This window comes from Rhinatrema bivittatum, chromosome 1, assembly GCF_901001135.1.
Source record: "Rhinatrema bivittatum chromosome 1, aRhiBiv1.1, whole genome shotgun sequence".
Taxonomy (NCBI): domain Eukaryota; kingdom Metazoa; phylum Chordata; class Amphibia; order Gymnophiona; family Rhinatrematidae; genus Rhinatrema; species Rhinatrema bivittatum.
In genome coordinates, this window is record NC_042615.1 from 680,056,657 (window position 1) to 680,083,373 (window position 26,717).

The window sequence follows — 26,717 nt, forward strand, 5'->3', positions numbered from 1 at the left end:
AGATCTTTGGCTTTAGTCATAAACAGGTCATTGGAAACTTTGGCAAGAGCTGTTTCAGTTGAATGTAGAAGGTGAAAACCAAACTGGAATGGATCAAGACAGCGGCGGTGAACAGCACGTTCAAGTAGTTTGAAGGCGAAAGGGAGAGATTTAGGACGATAGTTGGCAGGAGAGGTAGGATCCAATGAGGGTTTTATAAGGAGTGGTATGATTATAGCATGTTTGAAAGCAGCAGTGAGAGAGTGATAGATTGAGGATTTGACAGATAGAAGGGATGACTGCAGTGGAGATGAAGCTGAGAAACTGGGTGGGGATAGGGTCAGAGGAACAAGTAGTGAATTTGGAGGAAGAGAGAAGACAAGCAATTTCCTCCACTGTGACTTCAGGAAAGGAGGAGAGAGTGGCAGAGGCTAGGGGAAAGGTAGAGGAAGAAAGTGGTGGAGAGGCAGGTAAAGGTGAAATAGTTGAGAACTCAAGACTCATTTTGTGAATCTTGTCATGGAAGTAGTCAGCCATAGTCTGAGTATAGAGAGAGAAGGGGAGGAGGGAGGCGAGGGAAGTCTGAGGAGGGAACTGAGAGTGACAAAGAGCTGGCGAGGGTTGGATGTAAGAGAGTTTGTCAGATGAACATAGTAGTCTTGTTTGGCAAGTGCAATAGCATACTGGAAAGTGTTCAGTATAAATTTGAAGTGTATGAAGTCTGCATGGGAATGAGATTTTAGCCAAAGATGTTCTGCAGAGTGGGTGCAGGAATGTAGGATCGAATTGTAGGGGTGAGCCAAGATTGGGGGGTTTAGTGCACCTTACAGGACGGGTAAGAGGAGAGGCAAAAGTGTCTAAGGCTGAAGAGAGTATAGTGTTGTAAGAAGAAACTGCTTCATCAACAGATTCAGACAAAGTTGTGGAGGAAAGAAGAGATGAAACTGCAGTGGAAAAGATGCAAGGGTCAACAGCTTGCAGATTCCTAAAGGTGTTAAGTAGTGACTGTATGAGTCTGTGGGGGAGGGTGGTTTAATGTGAAAGTTATCAGGTGATGGTCTGAGATTGGAAGAACTGAGGTGGCGAACTGCAGCACTGAGCAGCTTACAAGATAAACATTTATAAAAATTAGAACAGACAGGTTACAACAAACATATCACAGCTCTGAAAGATGACATAATTAAGTCTCCAAAACTTTGACTAACTCAGGCAATGTCAGTGTAAGCCAGCTGAAATAAATAGGTCTTCAGCTGCTTTTTAAAACATTTTACACAAGGCAACTGGCAGGGTGTTCCATAATTTGGGAGCAGGCACTAAGAATGATATCTGACTTCGGACCAAGACGACCGACACATAAGATGTAAGAAAGGACCTCTCTTAACTTCTGCTTGAGAATTCTCTTATTTCCTCACTATTATCTCTGAAATTTGATTTCTTGAAATATTTCAAGTATGCCACACACGAAACGCAAAGCTCGGCTTAAGGACAATGTTTCTATAAAAGAAGAAGGAGTTCAACAGCCTAAGATAGAGAGATTCTTTGAACTCACCCTGAAAATGCCGGAGGCGAGGGCCGCTGGGAAAGAGATCCAGGAGCTCGGATCACTCTCCATGGCTGATGAGATCTCGCTCAGCCCGGGGGCACCTGAGACGCCGACAAGAGGTCAGCCAGAGGAGGAGCAGGTGGAAACATCGCGAGTTATCCCGTTGAGGAGGAGAGAGCTACTACCCCTTGAGTCTGATGAGGAGGACGGTGAGTTGGCCTCCGGAGAAGTTGGAGGAGCAATGGGAGGAGCGTCTACCTCCACACCGAAACACCAAATGGCTGTACCAGCTTCGAACAATGAGGAAAATGTAGCACTTCAAGAACTGGTAACATTACAACCAAAAATGATATTTTCTCTGCAAAAACCGCCAGTTGTAACTTTAGACTCTTTATGGAAAGCGATGGCTTCCGTTGAATCGGCTATTACAACATTAACACAGGCATTCTTGGAACTTAATAAATGAGGATTAAATGCTGAAAAAGTAACAAATTTACACCAAAAGAAAATGGGGAAGTTAGAAGAAAAGATTACAATATTTGAGAAGATACAGGGTAACCTAATTAAATCAGAGGTAATTGCAGAAAGGAAATTTGAAAAAATAGAGAATTCTCTTCACTATCTAAATTTGCGGATAGTAAATTTTCCAGTGGTAAAAAGAATGTCTCCTGTGGATAAATTTAAAGAGTACCTGATGGAATGTTTGAAGATTCCCAAAGAAATAACTCCGGTTTGTTATGAATCCTCCTGTAGCTGTGCTACCGGAGGCTTCTCACCTCTTTCCTGGAGGTCACTCCGAAGCAGGGGTCTCACCTATCCAGGATTTGCTCTAGGGCCTAGGAGGCCTTCGATGTCCTTGGGGCCTGCCTGAGGCTTGCTTGGGTCTGCATGGACTTCCTGGTTTGGGCCACGCCCTTCTCCCTAGGGGCCGGCCCGCAGCACTTCTCCTCAGTTAAAGGGTCAGCTAGGTGTGGCCCATCCAAACTCCTTCCAGGGAGTTGCCTGTCTTCAGCCCTATAAAAGGACTTCAACTTCCACTCAGCTTTGCCTTCGAAATGAGACAGTCATCTAAGGAGCTTCTCCTTCCCCTTGGACTCCATGTTCTTGCTCTTGCTTGGTGTTCCAGTATTCCAAGGGATCCCTCTTCATTTCGTCTCTGCTGTTCCTGATCCCGGTCTCTGATGTCCTGATGTTCCTGTCGTCCTCCGTCTCTGCCCTCCTGATGTTCCAGAAGGCCTGACGTCCTTGATGGCTAGAGGTCTGTATGTACCCAATCTTCCTGACATACGTGCGTCCCGGGGCTTGCGCGCGTCGCCGTACCTGTGCAAAATAGGCTCGGCACACGTGCAGGGCTTTTAAAATCTGCCCCTAACTGTTAAGTAGTGTCACCTTTTTTGAAGTTTCTTGACAATCTAGTCACCTTCCTAGAATGCAGTTCACCTCTGCACTGGATCTTCAAAACTCCTTGAAGCTCTCCAGACCATTACCACCTTCTTAGTTTTATAATATCTCTGTTGTTTCTTCATAGTGACAGTGTTCCCTGGCTTTGGATCACCATATTCTTTTTGAAATGTTGGTTAATATGTGAAAATGTATATATAAATCATGAAACATTTACTATGTGAAATAAACACAGGACACAAATAAATCCAGGACACAATATAAATTCCATTAGAAAATAAGGTTTATTTTTATTTTTTTACATTTTTACAGAAAACTAACAAAATAAAAATAAATTACATTCCAGAGTCAGGTGGTGCTGATGAGCCACAGGCCATTTGCTGCTGGAGAAGCTCAGCCCTTAAGCCCTGGATTTCTGTCACCAAAATGCTGTGAAACCCCTTGATCTCTTTCTTCAAGACCATGAGTTCAGGGAACAAGGCAGCATTTTGGTGGCAGACTTGTGCTAAAACAAGCAATGAGATCCAGAGCAGGGTAACCCTTAAGGGTGATGGAGGTCTGTCTCTTGCTGAGGATGAGGAGGCAGCTGCGGGGGTTGCAGTTGCCTCATCTTTCTTGTCCTACTCTTCTGCTGCAGGGGTTATAAGGTCCACCACCTCCTCTTCCTCCTCCTGTGAGGAGGATGCTGGGAGCTGGGACGATGCTGCAAAAGAGAGGACAGGAAAGAAAAATGAACTTGTGAGGCCTCAACATAGAAGTACTTTGGGAAATAAATAAAACCTTGTTTACTACTAGAGAGGCCCTGGCATTTATAGCTGCACACAATCTAGATGCGAAAAGAAATCTATATGCCAAAAGTATCCTTAATCGTGTATGACAAAGAGTGGCTAACACACACTGCACATTGCCTACTAAAATTCCATAAAGTGATGGGCAAGCCCCTGTGAATCAGCGTGTGCAACGGAAAGCTGTAGGTGCACAGGGATTGTCTCAACACCTTGCATAATGGCAATGACATATAGGCCTGAGAGTTCTACTAATCTGCAAGATTCCAAACTTTATGAGAAGATGTAAAGAGTTGGCTAAGATTATGTTAATTGCCATGAACATTAGTGTATGTGTTATCAAAGACATGTGTAAAACCAATTACATCATAGTGATAACACTTAAATCTCCTAAAATATGTTTTAGTAAAGATCCTACTACCTGTCCTATACATACAGTGACTATGATGACAGAGAGCAGAATGTATGCACACATATATAAGGTCCCCACTCTCTCCCTCCAATAGCAAGTACTAAAGTGCATGGTCGCTTTTATCATGCATAAAAATACTAATTTGTAAAAGGAAATAACATGCATTATTTTCCATTGAAAACAGACACTAATGTATATTATTTATTTATAGTCACAAAGAATACCAAAAGTGTCCAAATTAATATTTCCTTCACCGAGAACCTTTAAAGTGAATATGAATACTAGGCTTCATTGACCTTCATAATAGGCTTCATCGTATAGCATAGTTTCACTTTCACACTCCACCTTATATTTAATCATTGGTCAATATTGATATCAAATTTTTGTTGTATTTTTAACTTGCAAATCCTCTCATGTGAATGCCACCTGTAATGTGATCTTATTTATTTACTTTATTTATTTAACACTTTTAATATACCGACCTTCGTGGATCACATTAGGCCAGTTTACAAAAAACTTAGACAGGCAGAAAATACAATGAACACGGGGGGGAAGAGGGGGAGCAGACAAGAGCAGGGAGTAGCGGGGGGTAGGGGCGAGAGCATGATAACATGATACCGAATCTTATCAGTCATGTTACTTAGCTTTATATATAGAAGCCACTTTGTTCACATAGCCCGATAGACACTGCCTGACACGGGACAGTGTTTCGGATGCCGAAACGATCCTTTTTCAAGGGCTCATTTACTGAAATATAAACAGGTTCAGATGTAATACATGAAAAAAAGTATTTATAACACTTCATTTTAAAATAACTCATGATGTTTAGAGGACGTCAAACTTTAGAACAAGTCCGGAACAAACTTACTTTCACGCATTCAATTTTTCCGCTTGCAACGTAATGGCTTGACGGCGTTCATTTCCGGTATCAACGGAAAGACTGCTATTGTAGCGCCATTTTTAAAGGACTAAGCTGTCAATCAAAAAGGCCGACGTGATGGAGAACTATAGTAGCGATTTTAAAGCTCCAATTACCTAACGGGATAGAAAACCTCAGCAGCCATTTTGAAATGTCAAAAAGACTTTCAAGAACTCTAAATTATGAAAATGTGAACGCAAAAAGCACTGAAAATTTCTAAATATGTTGAAATATTTCAAAGGCTGAAATTCTCCAATATAATAGATCACCCACCTCCCACCACTTGTGACTGAAAATCCATTAGTATTAAATACAGGAATACCACTCCACAGCAGCATTTAAACCTTTCGGATGTGTAGTGTTCAGACAAAAAATCCTAAGCTAAGTAACATGACTGATAAGATTCGGTATCATGATTTATAAGAGCACATTACAGGTGGCATTCACATGAGAGGATTTGCAAGTTAAAAATACAACAAAAATTTGATAAGGTGGAGTGTGAAAGTGAAACTATGCTATACGATGAGGCCTATTATGAAGGTCAATGAAGCCTAGTATTCATATTCACTTTAAAGGTTCTTTTTGAAGGAAATATTAATTTGGACACTTTTGGTATTCTTTGTGACTATAGGAAATAGTTACCATTGGTCCTACCCAGAATTATCATCAATTTAAAGTCTGTGGTTACAGTATTATTTATTTATTTATTACAAGGATGTATTATTCACTCTCTTACCATGGTACTCAGAGTGAGGTACAGGGTTATCGGGTGGCCTAGATATGTATGATAAGGGTTGCAATGAATCCAATATGTTATAATTACATTACAGTTAATTTACAATTGCAAATCAAGCTGTTGCAATTACATATACAACAAAAAAACATAAGGGACAGTGTGGCACAGTACAATTTATACAGGACCTAACTATATAAAACACAGAACGTTATATGATATAGTGTGGTGCAGGTCAAACAGTAGGAGGTGGCCAACTCCTGTTCTCAAGAGCCACAAAGAGGTCTGCTTGAATGCAAAAATATCTAATACATATTTATTGTGGATATCCTGAAAACTAGACCTGTTTGTGGCTCCTGAGGACTGGAGTTAACCACCCCTGCTATATAGACATATCACAGCAAATAAATATGGAACGCACTAGGTTTAGTGCTGAAGACAGTGGGGGCTCAGAGTAGGCTTTGTTAAAAAGCCATGTTTTGACTGTGCACAGAAAGTTGGAATATTAGTTGCACATCTGGCCTCTATTGAGAGAGAGTTCCAGAGCCTAGGAAGAAAGAAGGAGAAGGTGCATTTGCTGGCTTGGGTTAGCATGGAGTTTTTGGGAGAAGAGAGATGCAGAAGGGCTCCGGTTTTAGATCTGACCCTACAGTTGGGTTTATAGGGGGACAAGCAGTCTCTTAAATAGGTAGGGCCTAGTCCGTTTTGCAATTTGAAAGCTATATATAGAGCTTTAAATTGAACCCAGTCGGGAAGTGGAAGCCAGCAGGAATCTTGATGTATTGGAGTATGTTCCATGTAATTGGACCCAGATAGCATCCATGCATTAGCGATCTGAACAAGCTGTAGGTGAAGGAGATTTAGGGAGGCCCCCTTAGAATGTGTTACAATACTCTAGATGGGAAAGGCCAAATGCGTATCAAGGGTTGCTAGGTGGTCCTTGTCTAGGTATGGCTTTATCTGCTTGAGTTGAGTGGCAATTGTAGATATTTGTGAGTCCAAGATTTGTCTGGAGTCTTGAATGATACCCACATTCTGGACTAGGGTTTTTTATTGTGAGAGGGTTTCACTGAGCATTAGTTTGAGGTCCTGAATAGTACAGGAGAAGGGTCTAGGATTAGTTCCTCTTTGGGGTTTAGTTTAAGTTTGTTGGAAGAGGCTCATTTCCGTATTTCTGAGAGGCAGAGGTTTGCTCTGTGAACCATATTAGAACTCAGCGAGAGGAAGGCTTGAACATTGCCAGTACAGATGAAGCATAGATTTTCTGATCTCAATCATCAGGGGGTCTGAGGATATAGAGGGTTTGGTGGTGGCCAACCATGAAAGCAAGTTGTTTTTGAAATCCCCAAAGCAGTTGAAGCTGTGGACTTTGTCGCTGCTGCCAACCAACTGTGGGGTTTCAGATTTGGTCTGTAAATATAATATGGCGTAATGTCACGTAATAGCACTTACTCTGTGGAGCCAGGACATCTGTTCTGATCCCTGGAGCACGCTTGATTCTACATGGCGGATCAGGCAGTATTTAGCCTTCAAGTCATCCAGGTTCCAGTGCTTTCTGAATTTCTTATAACAAACAAAATGTTATGCTAGCTATAAGAACTATGCATTGAACACAGTACAGAAGCCCTGCCTCCCTTCTAGTTGCTCCTTCTTCTGAAGCCTTTCTGTCAATCACCCACTCCCCTGATCAGGGCCAACAGCAGCATTTTTCTTTGGGCCCCAGGCCAGTGGCAGGTAATCAGGGAGAAGCAGTGGACATTTCTACTGGCTCAAGAACAACAACTGGCTCTCATCTTCATCTCTCCCCTCACCTCATGGCTGGTCAGGGGCCCAATATGACCCAGTGCACACTTACAGGCAATGCTGCAGACCTGCTCTCTCATTTCACATGGGCTTGGCATTACACTAGACACCCATGTAAGGGACTGGGCAACTGCCGGCCTGTGAGCATGCAATAGCTTGGAAGTTCCACACTACCATTACCATCTCACACTGAACTGCACATGAAGTTTTAGGGGGCAATTTTGGAAACCCTGCCCAAGGTTTGCAAGCCCATGAGCCTATTGGGGTCCATATTCACTGGCATTTATGCTGACTTTTATTTATTTATTTATTTATTTAAAACTTTTTATATACAGACGTTCATAGACATATCACATCGGTTTACAAATAACAGGGGGATAAATATGTTGAAACTGACAGGGAAATATAAAGTTACGTGTAACAGGGGTATAAAAAACTTGGAAGAGTTGAGGAAATGGTCAGGTGACCTAGGCGAGAGGAGTTGAATAGATAGAACAATAATTATAATATCATTATTTGTATAGTTCTGGAGGATGGTGGTAGAGATGGAAGGAGCTATGGTGGGGGGAGCTAATACAAGTGTAGGCTTGTTCGAAAAGCCATGTCTTAAGCTTTTTTTTTAAGGTGGCAGTGCAGTGTTCTAGGCGGAGATCTGGTGGCATCGAGTTCCATAAAGTCGGACCTGCTACAGTTAGTGCTCGTTTTTTGGTAGATATGAGTTGGGTGATATTGTGGGCGGGAGTGGCTAAGGTTCCTTCGTAGGGGGTTCTGGAGGGTCTATTGGAGGTGCGATATTGAAAAGGATTTATTTAGCCAGGTAGTGTTTTGATTGTTTAAAGTTTTGTGAATAATTGTGAGGCTCTTATAAAGGATTCTCGAAGTGATCGGGAGCCAATGGAGGTCTTTGAGGATCGGAGTGATGTGCTCTGATCTGCGTGAGTTAGTTAGGATTCTTGCTGCTGCATTTTGCAGCATTTGAAGGGGTCTGATTGACGTTGCTGGAAGGCCTAAGAGAAGGGAATTACAGTAATCGATCTTAGTGAAAAGGGTAGCTTGGAGGACTGTTAGGAAGTCATTGTGGTGTAGTAAAGGTCTTAGTTTTTTCAGTACCTGCAGTTTGTAAAAACAGTCTTTGGTAGTGTTGTTAATATGTTTTTGGAGACTGTGGTTATCCAGAGTGAAGCCTAAATCTCTAACAATTTGGGAGAAAGTGAAGGGATGCACTGAGGTTGGTTGGTTGGTTAAGGCGAGCTGGGGAGATAAAGAGCAGCTCTGTTTTTGATGTATTTAAGGCCAGCTTGAGATTAGTGAGGAGGGAGTTGATTGAAGAAAGGCAGTTGTTCCAGATTTTAAGCGCATTAGGAACAGAGTCAGTGACAGGGATGAGAATCTGTACATCATCAGCATAGATGTAATGCATGAGACCAAGGTTGGCAAGAAGTTGGCATAAGGGCAGCAGGTAAATGTTAAAAAGGGTGGGGGAGAGGGAGGATCCCTGTGGTATGCCATGTGTTAGATTAATGGGGTTCGATTCATGGTTACCTATTTTTACTTTATACTGGCGATTATTTAGGAAAGATGCGAACCAGCTTAGGGCTGTTCCTGATATACCTATGTCCGTAAGGCGTTCAATAAGAATATTGTGGCTAACGGGGTCAAAGGCTGAGGAAATGTCTTATAGGGCGAGAATAAATGATTGACCCTTGTCCATACCCTTAAGGATGGTGTCAGATAGGGATAGTAAAAGGGTTTCTGTATTGAAAAATTTCCTGAAGCCAAATTGGGACTTTTGAATATATCCACCTCTTATCCCTCTAAATTTTAGCCAGATGACTCATCTGTTTAAAATTTATCCAGATGACAAAGGGGCATTCTGGAGCACAGTTAGCTGGCTAAATTATTAGCTAACTCCAATATTCAGAGTTAGCCAGTGTATGAATAGCAATATAATGGAAGTTGCTAGAAGGTACAAGAATGTGAAGATACTGGAATGTGAAAACGATACTTAAAAACAGACAAAGGAATGGATCCAGCTTCTGCGCATGTCACAAGCTGCACGAGGAACAGTGTTAAAATCCCTAGTAACGAGGCAGGTACATGTGTGAAAATTTTACTAATTGGTCTAGGGATAAGGGATGGGTATACGCTGACACCTGCTGATTGGCTGAAGGAAAACCCTTATAACGGTCTGCATAGACGTCAGAACAATGGGCAGAGACTGAGCTTACACCGCTTGATTGTAACTCTCACTGCTCCTAAAGAAACCACGCCTTTCTTTATAATAAATTTCTTAGATTGACTCTTAGAGCTGATCTTTACTAGTCTTTCTTTACTGAGGTTTTTAAACAGCAGATAACTTATCCGGATAACTCTGGTCATGCTATAGAGCAGTCCTAAAGTCAGCTGGATAAACTTATCTGGGTAACGTTAAGATAGTCAGGTAACTCATTGGTGTGGCTGCACCACTGAATATCCTGCCAAAGCTAGACAGATAACGTTATGGCTAACTGCTGGCCAGGCAGTGGCTGAAAAATAGACCCCACTGTTTCCTTGGGCAGGCAAGCACATTTTGAAAGGGGAATTCCCCATGGCTTAAATCATGGAGCCAGCGCTGGCACTTTTCAGGGCAGGTCAACATACCTGTGCTGGTTCACAGTTCAAGTAGGTTTACCCACAGAAGGGCAGGCCTATTTTCAGTCCCTCATTATACCTGGTTAGTTACCAGGGTAAAAATCATTTGATAACTGCGCTCCCCACTACCCCATTTGGGATCAGGACCCACAATTTGTTGAAGGCCTGAACTACAGCCCCAGCTTCCCGCAAAGAAGACAGTAGGTAATCCACAATGTAACTGCATGCTTACTGGTTAAATGCTTGGAGAATGCAGGCTCATGCAATCGTCGTCTTCTTTAAATCCTCCACCCCTCTGGTCAGGAAGTTGTAAGAGATCCTCCTGGGCTAGAAGCATCTTGATCTGGGTCTCCTTCTCGGTCAGAGAAATATTTGACTTCTGGCTCTGTGATGCCGCTTTGCCGAATGCTGTGTCCATAGACAAAGGGCACTCTATCCCACAGTGTTGTATTTAGTAACATAACCAGTTAAATCCTATTTAGTCAGTTAAATATACACGTTTATATTCAAACATAATTCTGTGTAATGTTACTGTTTAAATGTAAAATTCAAATGTAACGGCTTATCACAAGATAACTGGTTAAACAGCATATTCAAACTTATTCAGTCAGGCACATTCTCAAATATGCAGATAACATAGTTTAAGCAGATAACTTTCTGCCCACATATAAGCAGATATTTAGACTTAGCCAGGTAAGAACATAAGAAGTTGCCATACTCGATCAGACTGAGGGTCCATCAAACCCAGCATCCTGTTTCCAACACTGGCCAATCCAGGATACAAGAACCTGGCAAGTACCCAATCATTAAATAGTTCCCATGCTACTAATGCCAGTAATAAGCAGTGGCTATTCCCGAAGTCAACTTGATTAAAAGCAGTTTATCGACTTCTCCAGGAACTTGTCCAAACCTTTTTTAAACCCAGCTAAGCTACCTGCCTTTACCACATCCTCTAGCAAAGAATTTCAGAACTTAATTGTAAACAATAACTTTCTCTGATTTGTTTTAAATGTGCTTCTTGCTAACTTAATGGATTGCCCCCTAGTCCTTCTATTATCTGAAATAGTAAACAACCAATTCACATTTACTCATCTTATGATTTTGTAGACCTCCATCATATCCCCCCCTCAGTCATTTCTTCACCAAGTTGAACAGCTTTTATCTCTTTAGCCTTCCCACAAACGTTTTTCCTATTTTCTTCAGATGGATCCTTCTTACAATTTTTGAAGGAAGTTTTTTTGGGCTCAAATAGTCTCCCCACTTCGATTTTTAACCAAGCTGGCAGTCGTTTGGTCTTCCTTCCACCTTCCTTAATGTGTGGAATACATCTGGACTGCGCTTCTATTTTCAAACAAAATTTACGCCTGTTGTAAACTCTTATACTTTTGTTGCTTCACCTTTCAGTTTTTTTTCTATTTTCATCATTTTATCAAAATCCTCCTTTTGAAAGTGTAAAATTGAGCTATAGATTTACATATTGTCCCCCTACCAGTCATTAATTTAAATTGGATCATTTTATGATCACTATTGCCAGAGCCGTAGCTAGCCTAAAGCCGATATGGTCTCAGCCATAAGCGCCATCCACGAAGGGTGCCATCACTTTCAAAATTTGATAGACAATCCGCTGGCCTCCTCTCTACAGATAGAGGCTTGGCATCTCAAGAGCTCAGCTGCCAGAAGGGAGAAGAGCTGCTGCACCAGCTTCTGGAATTTGGGGGTGGGGGGTGGAGTGGTGGAGCCCCCAAATCAGGACAAAAAGAAAATCACCAATGCTGCCCCTCAGCCCATGTGCAGTCAGGAGCAGAGGGGCATGTGGAGCTGCAAGAAGCAGCATTGGCCTCCCACCTCCGGAAGTCTGGAGCACACCTGCCAAGCAGCATCAGCCTGCTCCACTGTATTTAGGGAGACCATGAGCAGCAAGCCGAAAAAACAAACATTGGCCACTCACCCCTTCCCTGCAGTCTGAAGAAGTACAGCCCTTGGAGTTGCACTGGCTTTCCACCCCACCTCAGCAGTCAGAATGAGTATGGCTGCAGAGTCACAAAATGCAGCAACCATCTCACATCCCTGGAAATCAGAAAGAGCCAGCCCATGAAGTAACGTCAGCCTCCTCCACCTCCCCTGCATTTAGGAAGTGTGGCCTGCGGACCAAAAAAAAAAGAAACAAAGGACTCCCATCCTGTCCTTGCAGTCAGAAGAAGCATACCTGCAAAGAGAAAGAGAGAGAAAAAAGGACCATGTATGTGTATGTGTGTTTGTGATAGAGCATATGTGTGTGTATGGTTGATCATGTGCGTATGAGAGAGACAGCACAGGAGCATGTGTGTGTGTGAGAGCAAGCAAATGAGCATGTGTGTATGTGCGCATTATTGAGCATGTAAGAGCGAATGGACATATGTGTCTGTATGACTGAGCATGTGTGAGAGCAAATGAGCATGTGTGTGTATGATTGCACATGTGAGACCAAATAAGTATTAGTATCTTGTGAATTATCCTGCCCAGCAGGGGCCATGATGGAAAGGCATAAAGCAATCTGTCTTCTGGCCAGACCTGTACGAAAGCGTCTATTCCCAGAGACCACGGATCTCTCCTGACACTGTAGAAGCAAGGAACCTTCGCATTTTGAGAAGACGCCAGCAGGCCTAGGAACAGAAGGCACCAGCAATCCATAATAAGCTGAAATGCCTCGACTACCACCACCCACTCTCCTGGGTCCAGATTCTCTCTGCTGAGAAAATCCACTCTTACGTTGTCTTTTCCTGCAATGTGAGAGACCAAGATCATTTGCTGATGACTTTCTGCCCATTCCATCAGCTAGTCTCCTGCGAAACTTGCTGGCTCTTGGTTCCTCCCTAGCGATTGATATAAGCCACTATCATTGCTTTGTCCAATACCACGCGAACCGCTTGATCAGGCAGCCTATGGTTGAACTGCAAGCATGCCAGCCGTACCACCCATGCCTCCAGGCGATTGATGTTCCAGCGGGACTCTTCGGCATTCCAGTGCCCCTAGGTCATTAACTCCAGACAGTGAGCCTCCCAGCCATGGAGACTCACATCTGTCATGAGTACCAACGAGGCTGGAGAGAACAAGGGAACTACCTTTCTAACATGATCCTCCTGCAACCACCACTAAAGGCGGGAGCAGATTTCCATCGGCAATTGGAGCCAAACCGCATAATCCTGAGACAGCGGGTTCCAACGAGATAACAGAGAGTGCTGAAGAGGATGCATATGCACCCTTGCCCATGGCATCACTTCCAGGATAGCTGCCATCAAGCTGAGTACCTGTAGGTAGGACAACACCGTCAGGAGTATGGTGTACATCAACTGACACACTTGAGACATCAATCTCTGAATCCGAACTTCCGGTAGGAAAACTCTGTCCTGTCCCATGTTGAACCCGACCCCTAGATACTCCAGTGACTGGGATGGTTGAAGATTGCTCTTGGTCAGGTTCACAACCCAACTGAGCTCCTGTAATAAGGAGATCACCCTTGTGTGTCACCAGGCAGCTCTCTTCCTGAGTCTTGGCTTGAATCAGCCAGTTGTCCAAATGAGGGTGCACCGGGATTTCTTCTTTTCGCAAGGCCGCCACTACCCCCACCATAATCTTAGCAAATGTTCTGTGGGTGGTGGCTAGACCATAATGTAGCGCCTGAAACTGATAATGGTGCTCCAACACTGCAAAGCGTAGGTGTTCCAATCTGATGGGAATATGAAGGTCAACCTCTAACAGATCCAAGGAGGTCAGAAATTCCCCTGACTGCACTGCCATTATTATAGAGCGTAAGGTTTCCACTCGAAAATGAGTCACCTTCAAGTGATGGTTGACCCTTTTGAGATCCAAGATGGGACAAAAGGAGGCCTCCTTCTTGGGTACAACAAAATAAATGAATATTGCCTCATATTTTCTTGAGATGTGGGCACTGGAATCACATCTGAGGAGCCTTTGAAGCGTGAACTCCACTGCCTGCTTCTTCTGTGGGGAGTGGCAAGGAGACACCATGAACATGTCCCGAGGAACACTGTGAAATTCCAGTGCATAACCCCCCCCCCCCCCCCCCCCCCCCCACACACACACACACACACACAGGACCCACTGGTCTGACGTGATCTCGACCCACCTCCGATAAAAGAGAGAAAGACGTCCCCCTATTTCCTGTTCCGGAAGGTGGGTCAGCAAACATTCATTGGGAAGCTCTGGAAGGTCCATCACCCAAGCCCGCTTCTCTCTTGGGCTGCCGGATCCGAAAGAACGGAGACCTACCAAAAGGCCGAGTCTGCCGAAATTTGTCCCTCTGTAGGGATGAAAATGTTTGAAAGCCTGGAAATAACCCTTCATACCAAAGGAGCGCTGTAATTGTTTCTTATCTTCTGGCAACTAAGGCACTGGAGACTCACCCCACTTACTAGGCAGTTTCTCCAACTCTCTCCCAAAAAATAGCGAGCCTTTAAAGGGCATCTTAGTAAGATTGGCTTTGGAAGCTGTGTAGCTGACCAATTTCACAACCATAGTTGATGCCTGGCTGCTATCACTGAAGACACTCCCTTGGCCGAGGTCTGTACCAAATCACAGCCTGCATCTGCTAAAAAGACGCCAGCAGGCTCCATAACCGCTCTGGAATTCTCTCAGAGTCATCAACCTCCTGAGAGAGAAGCAGACAAGATCTCACCACTAGGGCACAACAGGAGGCAATCTGTAAATTAATTGCCACTGCCTCAAAGGCTTGCTTAAGAATAGCCTCAATGCTTCTATCATATTCATCCTTCAAGGCTGCTCCTCCCTCTACGGGGATAGTCATCCGCTTAGACACAGCACATAACAGAGTATCCACTTTGAGAAAATGCAAATGCTCTCTCACAGCCGGATCCATGGGGTACAGGCCTTCCTATGTCCGACCCCCTTTAAAATTTGCCTCTGTGGCATCCCATTCCAGAACAATCAATTACTGGATGGTATCCATCACTGGGAAAAAACAAGATGCTTTACGTAAGTAAACCAAAATGGGTTTCTTCCTCGGCTCTGACATAGCATCCAAATCAGGAACACCCAGTTGTTTCAAGGTCTAGGAAATCGGGGCCTTCAATTCATCTCTATGAAAGAATTGCAACATAGTTCGGTACGGTTCCAACCCTGGAGGAATTTCCCCATCTTCCAGAAAATCAGGATCAGCCTCATCATGAGTGCCATCCAGATTCCTGTTGGGAACACCTGCAGGGAACCCCGGTGCTTAAGCATAGGACTGGAAGAGGGAGGAGCCACCGGCTAGGGTCTGACCAGACAGAAATGGGAGAAGCAGAGGACTGCACCTTAAGAAAAGCTTGTAAGCCTTGAAAATATTCCACCCAAGAAAAAGCAGCCGGGTCTAGACTAAGCCCAGAAGAAACTGGAGCTGGTCCCACAGAACTGCCCTCATCAGCAGAAGAGCCAGTCAAGGGAGAACCAAGATCTGGTGTCCCCCAAGTCAAGGCCATGACCAACCCATCATTAGAATGGGAAGAGCCAGGCTTAGCAAAATCCAAGGAAGACAATTCTCCCTGACCATCTGAGCAGCACTGACACAGGTCAGAAACCAGGTTAGGCTGAGAAGTCCTAATATGACAGGCAACACAAATAGGAAGACACTTGGGATTTTTACTTACCGGCGCCATCTCTGCGATTAACGTGCATCGGAACAGCTTGTGCTCAAAAATGAAAGGCGCCCAAAAAATAAGCACCTAGAAGAAAGCGTGGCAAGGCACATGCACAACCTGTGTGCCAAGTTAAGCGCATAAAAAAGTTTGTGCATGTAAAAAGTGCACCCAAAATCCGAGCGCACACGCATGCACAGAGCCGACACACTGTGCCCACCGTTGGCCTATAGAGGGCAGCAGAACACACACACACAAGAGCGTGAGAAAACGGCCACTGCAACCTACCACTTGGCGTGCAAGAAAAAAGCCTATGTGCCAGGCTGCCGAGTTCCCCAACCCCAACAGGAGTGTGAACGAATGTTGGAACAGCACACCGAGAACTGAGCCCGGAGGAAGACTTGAAACCCCTCTAACTGTCTCTGATTCAGGTAAAACTTTCTCCTTTTTTTTTTTTTTTAACCTTATCTGAGTTCAGCGCTTACCAGCTGAGTACAGAGATGGTCTCCAGCTGCAGAGGGAAAGGGCATCTGCTGTCACCACTGCGCACGTTCTCCTGGACCCGCTACCTTTCAGCTGAACTAGCAGTTAAGTCCACACCAGGAAACCCAGCTACCGGACCAAGGCACACCTCTGAGGGACCACAGAAATCGCCTCAGGAATTCTCAACTGGGGGAGGGACCTTTAGATATCACCGCAGGAGAGAAGGGCTCTCTTTTCCTGAATTTAGAATTTCTAATTTCTCCTTTCAAAAAGCTCAAAACAATCCCCATAGGAAGATGCACGTCTACCATCTGCTGGAGACGCAGAATACTGGCAGGATGGTGTCACTGCAGGGTTATAATTATACTGTGATGTCAGCTTGCTCCATCTCCATCTGCTGGTGGGGGAGCAGAAACCCACTGGTCCTGAGTCCATCTGTCTGCACACTAGGAAAAAAGGAGTTAGGAGACCAAGAAGAGGAAAGCAGTATAAAGAGATGAGGACTAAAGTGATTAGAAAAATAAAGGTCCAGACAGCCAGAGTAGAAAAAAGTATTTTATATTCAGTTTAGTGGATGGAATATGTCAATTTTGGGAATGTGCAACTCATGATATCTTATTTTGCACAATACTAGAGGAAATATATTTTTGTTTAAGCTTCTCTGGTGTTACATGGCATGCAGAATCTGGCTTCTTGGGGTTCCCAGTTCAGTTTTTGAATGAAGGCTTATGGCGCCAGGATCCCTGTATTGGTTCCGATTGAACTGCAAGGCCATGGGAACAGGAAGAAACTGCTGGGTCAAAATAAAAATGAAAGCCGCCCCATTTAACAGAGTGTCTTGCCTCGTGGGGGTCGTATGTTGTGTTCAGGTTGAGGGCACCCTTTTTTTTACTTAGCCATAGGTGCCAAATAGCCTGGCTATGGCTCTGACTATTGCCAAGTGCCCCCCCCTCCCCCTCCCATGTTACCTCTCTCACCAAATCCTGCATTCCACTAAGAATTAAATCTAAAATAGCTCCCTCTCTTATCAGTAACTGAACCAGTTTCTCCATGAAGCAGTCATTTATTCCATCCAGGAACTTTACCTCTCTAGCATGTCCTGATGTTACATTTTCCCAGTCAATATTGGGGTAATTGAAATCTCCCATTATTACTGCATTACCAAATTATTTCTCTTAGCATTTCATTGTCCTTCTTATTTCACTATATTCTTCCCCAACACACATGGGATTTCTACCCATAAAGATTCTATTGTGCATTTAATCTCTGATTTCTTTCTTTCGATCTTTATTTAAAATTCTTCTTGCAGGATCCTTATCCTGTTGGACTCTATGCCATTCCAAACAAAATACCACCCCACTAAGTTGATCCACCCTATCAATGTGGTATAATTTGTACCCTGGTATAGCACTGTCCCATTGGTTATCCTCCTTCCACTAGGTCTCTGAGATGCCAATTATGTCTATCTCTTCATTCAGTGCTATATACTCTTAACTCTCCCATCTTATTTCTTTTTTAGACTTCTGGCATTGACATACAGATATTTCAAATTATGTTTTTGGTTTGTATTAACAACCTGCTTTTCAGTTGACAGGGATAATTTGGAATTTTTTTACTCAGGAAGTTCTTTACTTATAGGCACATGGGCTACTTTTGCTTTTATTGGAACCTCTCTGTTTTAATGCTCTAACTCTTCTGTTTCGTTATTATCCTTTGCAGATTCCTCCCTCTGAACCATACGTTGCTGAGTGACTGTCGGCTTCACCCCCTTAGTTTAAAAACTGTTCTATCACCTTTTTAAAGGTTAGCGCCAGCAGCCAGGTTCCATCCTGGTTAATGTGGAGTCTGTCCTTTCGGAAAAGACTCCCCCTTCCCTAAAAGGTTAGCCAGTTGCTCACAAAACTGAATCCCTCTTCCCTGTGTCATCGTCTCATCCTCGCATTGAGATTCTAGATCTCTGCCTGCCTCTGGGGACTGAGAGTGGAACAGGGAGCATTTCAGAGAATGCTACTCTGGAGGTTCTGGATTTCAACTTTCTACCTAAAACCCTCTCACGCCTTCCTATATCGTTGGTGCCCACACATTCCTCAACAACCAGATCCTCCCCGGGACTCTCTAAAATCCTATCTAGACAACGCATGAGGTCTGCCACCTTCGCACCAGGTAGACAAGTTACCAGGCGATCCTCATGTCCACCAACCACCCAGCTATATACATTCCTAATAATCAAATCACCAACTATGTTGGCCAACCTAACCCTTCCCTCCTGGGCAGTAACCCTGAGAGAATTGTCTTTGGTGTGAGAGGACAATGCATCACCTGGAGAGCAGGTCATTGTTACAGGATCACTTCCTGCTACACCAGAGTGATGTTCTCCAGTCAGGTGACCTTCCTCCTCCAAGGCAATATCAGGGCTGCCAGACTGGTTGGGACTTGGTTACGATGTCCCTGAAGGTCTGCTCTATATACTTCTCTGTTTGCCTCAGCTCCTCCAGGTCTTCCACTCTAGATCCAGAGATTGGACTCATTCTGGGTGCACACATACAACTTCTTTCCAACACGTAAAAAATCATACATGTGGGACTTGATGCAAAAGACACAAAGGCCCCCCTCTTGCTGCTGGACTGTTGCCTTCAACTTAAGTTTGTTGAATCCTTAGTTAAGATTGCTAAGGAATGCATAAATTAGGGTCCTTTAAATGTATTGATGTATTCCCTATTAATCTGTACGGGGATAATGAAACTTTTGATAAGAGTTGGGGCAATCCTGTGTTGTAGATAAAAGCCTAATTGATTTTGAATGTGAAAGTGTCTCTTACCTAAAAATCAGAGGATGAGCTAGGGGTGGGTAGGAAAGAAGCACTAGAATGACCTACTTTAGGCTTGAATGGTATAGGTGGCGATGTTCTTTCGTGGATTAGAAACTGGCTAAAAGACAGGAAACAGAGAGTAGGATTAAATGGACAATTTTCTCAATGGAAGGGAGTGGGCAGTGGAGTGCCTCAGGGATCTGTATTGGGACCCTTACTTTTCAATATATTTATAAATGATCTGGAAAGAAATATGATGAGTGAGGTAATCAAATTTGCAGATGACACAAAATTGTTCAGAGTAGTTAAATCACAAGCAGATTGTGATAAATTGCAGGAAGACCTTGTGAGACTGGAAAATTGGGCATCCAAATGGCAGATGAAATTTAATGTGGATAAGTGCAAGGTGATGCATATAGGGAAAAATAACCCATGCTATAGTTACACAATGTTAGGTTCCATATTAGGTGCTACCACCCAAGAAAGAGATCTAAGCGTCATAGTGGATAACATATTGAAATCGTCGGTTCAGTGTGCTGCGACATTCAAAAAAGCAAACAGAATGTTGGGCATTATTAGGAAGGGAATGGTGAATAAAATGGAAAAATGTCATAATGCCTCTGTATTGCTCCATGGTGAGACCCCACCTTGAATACTGGGTACAATTCTAGTCGCCGCATCTCAAAAAAGATATATTTGCGATGGAGAAGGTACAGAGAAGGGCGACCAAAATGATAAGGGGAATGGAACAGCTCCCCTATGAGGAAAGACTAAAGAGGTTAGGACTTTCAGCTTGGAGAAGAGATGGCTGAGGGGGGATATGATAGAGGTGTTTAAAATCATGAGAGGTCTAGAACGGGTAGATGTGAATCGGTTATTTAATCTTTCAGATAATAGAAAGACTAGGGCGCACTCCATGAAGTTAGCATGTGGCACATTTAAAACTAATCGGAGAAAGTTCTTCTTCACTCAACGCACAATTAAACTCTGGAATTTGTTGCCAGAGGACGTGGTAAGTTCAGTTAGTATAGCTGTGTTTAAAAAAGGATTGGATAAGTTCTTGTAGGAGAAGTCCATTACCTGCTTTTAAATTGACTTAGAAAATAGCCACTGCTATTACTAGCAACGGTAACATGAAATAGACTTAGTTTTTGGGTACTTGCCAGGTACTTATAGCCTGTATTGGCCACTGTTGGAAACAGGATGCTGGGCTTGATGGATCCTTGGTCTGACCCAGTATGGCATGTTCTTATGTGCTTATGGATTTTAGGCACACACAGACACACTAAAGAATATTTCCCATTATTTTACCTCTCCCCCAAATTTCCCAAAACCAGCAGTAAGATGATTTTCTCCTCTCAATGCTACCACAGGAGAGACTAGAAAAGAACTTACTTAGCTCCCTGGCCTACTTTTTTTAAATCAAAAGACACACATATAGACATAGAAAATAATTTACCTAGCTCCCTTGTCTTTTTTTTTTTTTTTTTTTTTTAATTAGGCACATGTACACACATATACATATTAAAAGAAAGAAATTACTTTTCCTGGTTTTATGCAAGGCATACAACTTGAAGTTAGTTTACCCCACAATTTCACCTCTCCCAAAACTAAGTCCCAATATTATGCAGCTAGCAACACTTATTAATCCTCTTCATCAGCAAGCAAAATCTTCCTCTTTTCTCAGTACTTCCTCAGGAAGTTCTAATTCATTTCAAAATTTGCTATACAGAAGACATGGGTGTATCCTGTATGGAGCGTCAAGTACTACCATGAGCAACTTGCTGGGCAGACTGGATGGACCATTTGGTCTTTATCTGTCATCATTACTATGTTACTATGCATAACAAAGACTGCAATATGTACAGAACAGCGCTGCACTACATGACCACATTACGCCTGCTTTGGACAACCTTCATTGGTGGCACGGCTTGCTCCGCTAAGGATGGAGGAAAGGTGTAGTGGCTAAGCAAAGGCCTACCTTGAGAGGCTGGGTGGCCTGGAGCTGCTATCTTCTGCCTAAGGCAGCCTCCGTTCCCTGTGGATTGAGTCCTTGGGTGCAGGCAGCTGCCAGGACTTCCACGGGAGAGTAGGAATGGGAATGGACCCAGGGCAAGAAACGGAAGTGCAGCTAAAGGCAGGAAGCAGAAGCAAAGTCGAAGGCAAAGATGGGAGCAGAAACATGGTCAGGTAACAGAATAACACAGAGCAAACTCAGTACTGACTGTTGGACCAGCAAAGGTGTTGGAGGCTGGAACTCCTTTTATGCAGGTGTCTATAGGGCCACACCTAATGCTGGTGCTATAGGGAGCCTCTGGAGGCGAGTCTCCCTAATTTTGCTTGATATTTACTAGAGGATTCTCACTGATTCACAGTCCCTAACTCCACTGTAGATCCCCTGGTCTTGAATATCTGGGACTGCAGGTTTGATCCCTGCTGCCCCTGACAATTGGCTTTCTATTGCTTCTAGGATGAGTTTTAAAGTACTAACCATGAATTTTAGTCTCTTTTTAAATCTGGTACCCAGTATTTGAGGAACTGATTAAGATTCTATGTCTCAACCAGGTCCTTATGCTCCTCACAAGACATCCTGTTCTGCATACCATCTGCGGCAGAGATAAAATATGCAAAAACTAAGAAACGGGTTTTTTCCTCTTTTGGAACTCAGTTCCAAAAAAAGAAGAGGTATATTACAGAATATCTAGACTTTTTAAAACCATGCAAAGCCTGATTCTTCAATTTAGTATTTAGCTAAATTAATACTGTGGGTATAGCTACTCATTAGCTGCTTATTGCCTATCTTTTCATTCAACTGTCAGTATGTTTACTGTTTTCCAGTTTATTGAATTTAATTTCATGTTGATGTTAGTATTGCTGTTGCATTGTTAAATATGCATCTCCATTTTGAATGCTTTCCTTTATGGATTATTTATTTAAAACTTATTTTTTGATACGTAAGTATGCTGTTATATCCTTGTCAAGGCTACCTCATATAGTCTGACAGTATTATGAGAACATTATTTTTTATGGTTATGTCCTTTTACCAGTCCAAATATGATTTTATCACTTCAGTGGTCTACTGATGATTACTACTTTTATGTATTGATATACTTATTGACTTATTTATATTTTTGTCTTTGTGGGACTATGTAGAATGATTTTAAATGTTGTATGTTATCTAGAACCTTAATCAGGGTAGGTGACATAAATTAAGAGGTCGATATTCAAAGCCTTTGCTTGGGTAACTTTTGAAGTCACCTGACAAAAGCAGAGATTTGAAAACTCCCCCCTCCCCCCCACTAAATGTTTTCTAGGTAACATTAGCTGCATAAAATGTAGCCAGATAAAAAGATGCAGTTACAGAGGCATTCTGGGGACCTTATAATCAGTGCTACCTGGCTAAAAATAGTCAGGTAAGTCTGGCTGGAAAAATACCTGTCCTAAAGTTATTCAGATAAGTTTAGCCAGATATATTCGGAGGCAGACTTATCCAGCTAAGTGTGGCTGAATATCTAGTCAAAGTTACCCAAGTAACTTTCCCATTCACCAGCCAACTGAATAGCTACTTCTAAATAAAATAATCATTTATTGAATGAACAGAAATGATTTTATGCAAGATAAAAAAAGAAATCCAATTAATGTATACACTATAGAAAGCATTCTGGTTGGTTGATGCCACTGTCATAATGTACAATATAGAATAGGACTTGGCAACCACTTGGCATGCATGCCAAAAGCCCTACCCTCCAGGCATGCCACTCTTCCTTGAATATGCGACATCAAATGACTATTTTCCCAACTTTACAGTACTTATCACGCTAGAGATCTTCCTTGAATGCCAGCACTGCTGGCTATGCTAATCTCACTGTAAACGAACAGGGTAAATTTTCCTTTACCTGCGGAAATCCCTCTGAAAATTGCACCAGGTCCCCTGCGGGGAAAAGCAGACACGCTGCCAATAGCGCAGACATTCTTCCCCACAGGGAAAAGCGATGGCGCTGGTGTCAGGGCTTGGGTGGACCTGACAAAACAATTACAAAATGAAATGCCTGGGCCTGCTTTCCACAGATTTAACCTGCATACTTTGTGCATACAAAATATGTGGATTAAAGAGTCTGCGGGCACCCGTCACCAGGTGGATTCCGAAACTCCATGGAAAGTTTCCCTTTCAAAATCTGCCTGCAGGCCTGCAGAGATGCCAAGAACCCACTGGCCTGAAAGCTCATCGGGAGGGCTGAAACCAGTCCTTGAGATTAGCGTAGTTGGCCCACAAGTTTTGAAAATGCTTGCCATGCCAGCAAAGTGGGAGCAGTGTACTGGGTGGGCAGACGTGTATGCAGCTGGATTTTGTCAGGGAGAACAAAAAGTAGTAGCACCTGAAAGAGAATGCTTAAATACCACATGCGCATCATCCTCACCAACAAATGCCTCAAGTACACAACAGAAGAAGGGGACTACTATCATTGTTTCTGGGATTGCAATAAAATACTGCTCTTCTGGGAACAACTATGTAACTTCTGCTCTCAACTCCTACACATAGCTCTAGCTCTCGTCCCCTCACTCTGGCTTTTCGGAATACTACCAAACACACTCCTTATACTGAGTAAAACAGAATACCTACGTCTGCAAAAATAGCCTTACTGGGGAAAAACTCTATCCTGCTTAATTGGACAATTAACCAACCACCAAACTATGAACTCTGGTTTAAACAACTGGTACAACTATGTGCGACCAAGTTTGCAGTGGCAAGGAACACGTCAGCAAAAACTTTTGCCTTAGTATCATCGGTATGGTCTCCTTTAACGGCCTGTCACCTACAATAATTGCTCCGAACAACGTACTATAACGATAAGACGACTAACTGCACAAGAAATAACAGGAACCTTGTGAACACTATAAGAAGTACCGACATTTCTTGTCCTATACCCTAAGCAGGTGCAGAACCCGGTGACGGACAATCATAACCAACACCATAATCATATTTACACCTTATGTGCACTTTGCCGTGTCCTTGAATAGGCATGTTATGTTTGTTATGTAACATCTCTATTTCAGACAGTAGTCTTGATTGCTATCGACTGGATTTTTCTGAAGTATGCTTTACCCTTATGATCTGGATGGAACTGGTGGGGGGATCATAAGAAGGGAAATGTTTGACCTACTTGTTCTACTGATGGCATTCATTTTCTGGGTGTCATGTTTGTTACCAAAGATTGGTACCAATGTTGATTATATGATATTTCACCTGTTTACTTATTCGCTTATGTATATTATGCCTCTTGTCTTACTAGTATTATCCTTGTCTTCAATGTCATGGCAAATGTTTATAAAAACCCAATAAAACAGTTTAAAAAAAAAAAGGAGAATGCTTTAAAAAAAAAAAACAAAAAACACCCCACAAATGAGAACTCTACCTCTTTCTAGCATCTTAACGCATTTGTGCTCAGTAGAGTGGACAGAGGGACAGAAACAGCAGATGCTTGATTCTCGGCAAAGTTTTCCTGCAGGAATTCAATACAATGACTATGTCTGAAAAGTGCTTAGTGTACTAATGAGGCAATATTTCACACATTGCTAAAGCTGTAGTCTCCTTTTAGTCCAATTACAGGGAGGAAGAGCAGACCAGCAGCAATGTAGAACAGTATACCAAAGCAGAAAGGAGACCAGCAGCCAACACGAAAGTAAAGCAAGCTGTGTCCTACGGGAGGAAGCGTGGTATGCAATTTTATATAAAACAGACCTGGAAATCATGGGCTGCTGTGGTGGTTAAGAAAGCAAACAGAATGTTAGGAATTATTAGGAAGGGAATGGTGAATAAAACAGTCAATGTCATAATGCCTAGGTATCGCCTTCCATGGTGAGATTGCACCTTGAATACTGTGTGCAATTCTGGTCACCACATCTCAAAAAAGATATGGTTGTACTGGATCCAGAGAAGGGCAACCAAAATGATAAAAAGGCATGGAACGGCTCCCCTATAAGAAAAGGCTAAAGAGGTTAGGGCTGTTCAGCCTGGAGAAGAGATGGCTGAGGAGGGCTATGATAGAGGTCTACAGAACCATGAAAAGACTTGACTGGGTAAATGTGAATCGGTTATTTACTCTCTCAGACAATAAAAGAACTAGGGGGCACTCAATTAAGTTAGCAAGCAGCTCATTTGATACAAATCAGAGAAAATTATTTTTCACTCAACGCATAATTAAGCTCTGGAATTCATTGCCAGAAGATGTGGTTATGGCAGTTAGTGTAACTGGGTTTAAAAAAGGTTTGGATAAGTTCCTAGAGGAGAAATCCATAAACTGCTATTAATCAATAAAGAATTGTAGCTTGAGATCTATTTAATGTTTGGGTACTTGCATGTACTTGTGACTTGGATTGGACACAAGATACTGGGCTTGATAGACCCTTGGTCTGATCCAGTATGTCACATCTTATTTTCTTATGTACACCAGAGCACCACCAGTATAGAGACCAATTCTGGTAGGATGCACTATTCTTACCGGTGCTTTTAATCACTACATTTTGTGCTGAGAAAATAAAGCTGATTCTTTTTGTCTGCCGCAAGACTTAGTAGCACACCCGCATCTGAAAACAGGATCAATCTGCACCAGCCAACTGCACTACGGTGCTGTGAACTCACATGACCCTCTATTTAAACTCTTACTTCCTTTTCTGGTTTTGCTTTGTTATTCCCTAAATTACAGATGATGTACAAAATAAAGTGAAAGAATGCAAAAAAAATAAATCTAGAAAGAAGGTAGCAGGTATTTCTAAACCACACAATTTCCCTTTTTCCATGTGTTTCTTGGCCAGCATCGAACCCAATACCACATAGTCCAATTACTTGTTGATTGCCAACTCTTAAGGAAAATAGTTTGTTTCTCAAAATCATTATTTAGATGACTGGAAAAGACGCAGCTGCTTGACACATCAGCATTTCTTTGGTAGGAAAGATATTTACTTGAGTTACCTTCTCAAACGTTTTGGGTATGGCATGGCAGTATTGAGAAATTCTTTTAAATACTTAAGGTCAGAAGTGCGACAAAGCCAGGGTAGAGTAAGAACATAAGATACTGCCATACTGAGTCAGACCAGTGGTCCATTAAGTCCAGTATTCTATTTCCAACAGTGACCAATCCAGGTCACAGATCTGGCAGAATCCCAAGAGAGTGCTAGATTCCAGGCTGTTTATCCCAGGGATAAGCAGTGGATTTCCACAAGTCCACCTTAATAATGGCTTATGGACTTTTCTTCCAGGAACTTGTCCAAACCTTTGTTAAACCTAACAGCTTTCACCACAACCTCCAGCAATGAATCCCAGTGTTTAATTATGCATTGAGGAAAAAAATGTCTCCTATTTGTCTTAAATGTATTACCTAGTAACTTCATTGAATGTCCCCTAGTTATTATACTTTTTGAAAAAGTAAATAACCGATTTGCATTCACCTATTCTATTCCACTCATTATTTTATAGACCTTTATCATACCGTCCTTCAGCCGCCTCTTCTCCAAGTTGAAGAGCCCTAATCTCTTTAGTCTTTCTTCATAGAGGAATCGTTCCATCCCTTTGATCATTTTGGTCGCCC

The 26,717-nt window shown here is 42.8% G+C and overlaps 1 protein-coding gene across 5 annotated transcripts in view; it reads right to left on the reverse strand.

Moving 5' to 3' along the window:
* The window catches only part of MSH3 (mutS homolog 3), a 597,715-nt gene that overhangs the window by 154,746 nt on the left and 416,252 nt on the right, over positions 1 to 26,717 (reverse strand). Inside the window, exons 21-23 of one of the 5 annotated variants that reach the window (XR_003852291.1) lie at positions 10,439 to 10,638; positions 7,225 to 7,335; positions 3,271 to 3,626 (exon numbers count right to left, since the gene is read on the reverse strand). The exons of the other annotated variants lie outside the window; for them this stretch is intronic. The gene's annotated coding sequence lies outside the window, so the exon portion shown is untranslated. Of the gene's footprint in view, positions 1 to 3,270; positions 3,627 to 7,224; positions 7,336 to 10,438; positions 10,639 to 26,717 lie in introns of those variants that run through there. 5 annotated transcript variants of the gene reach the window in all.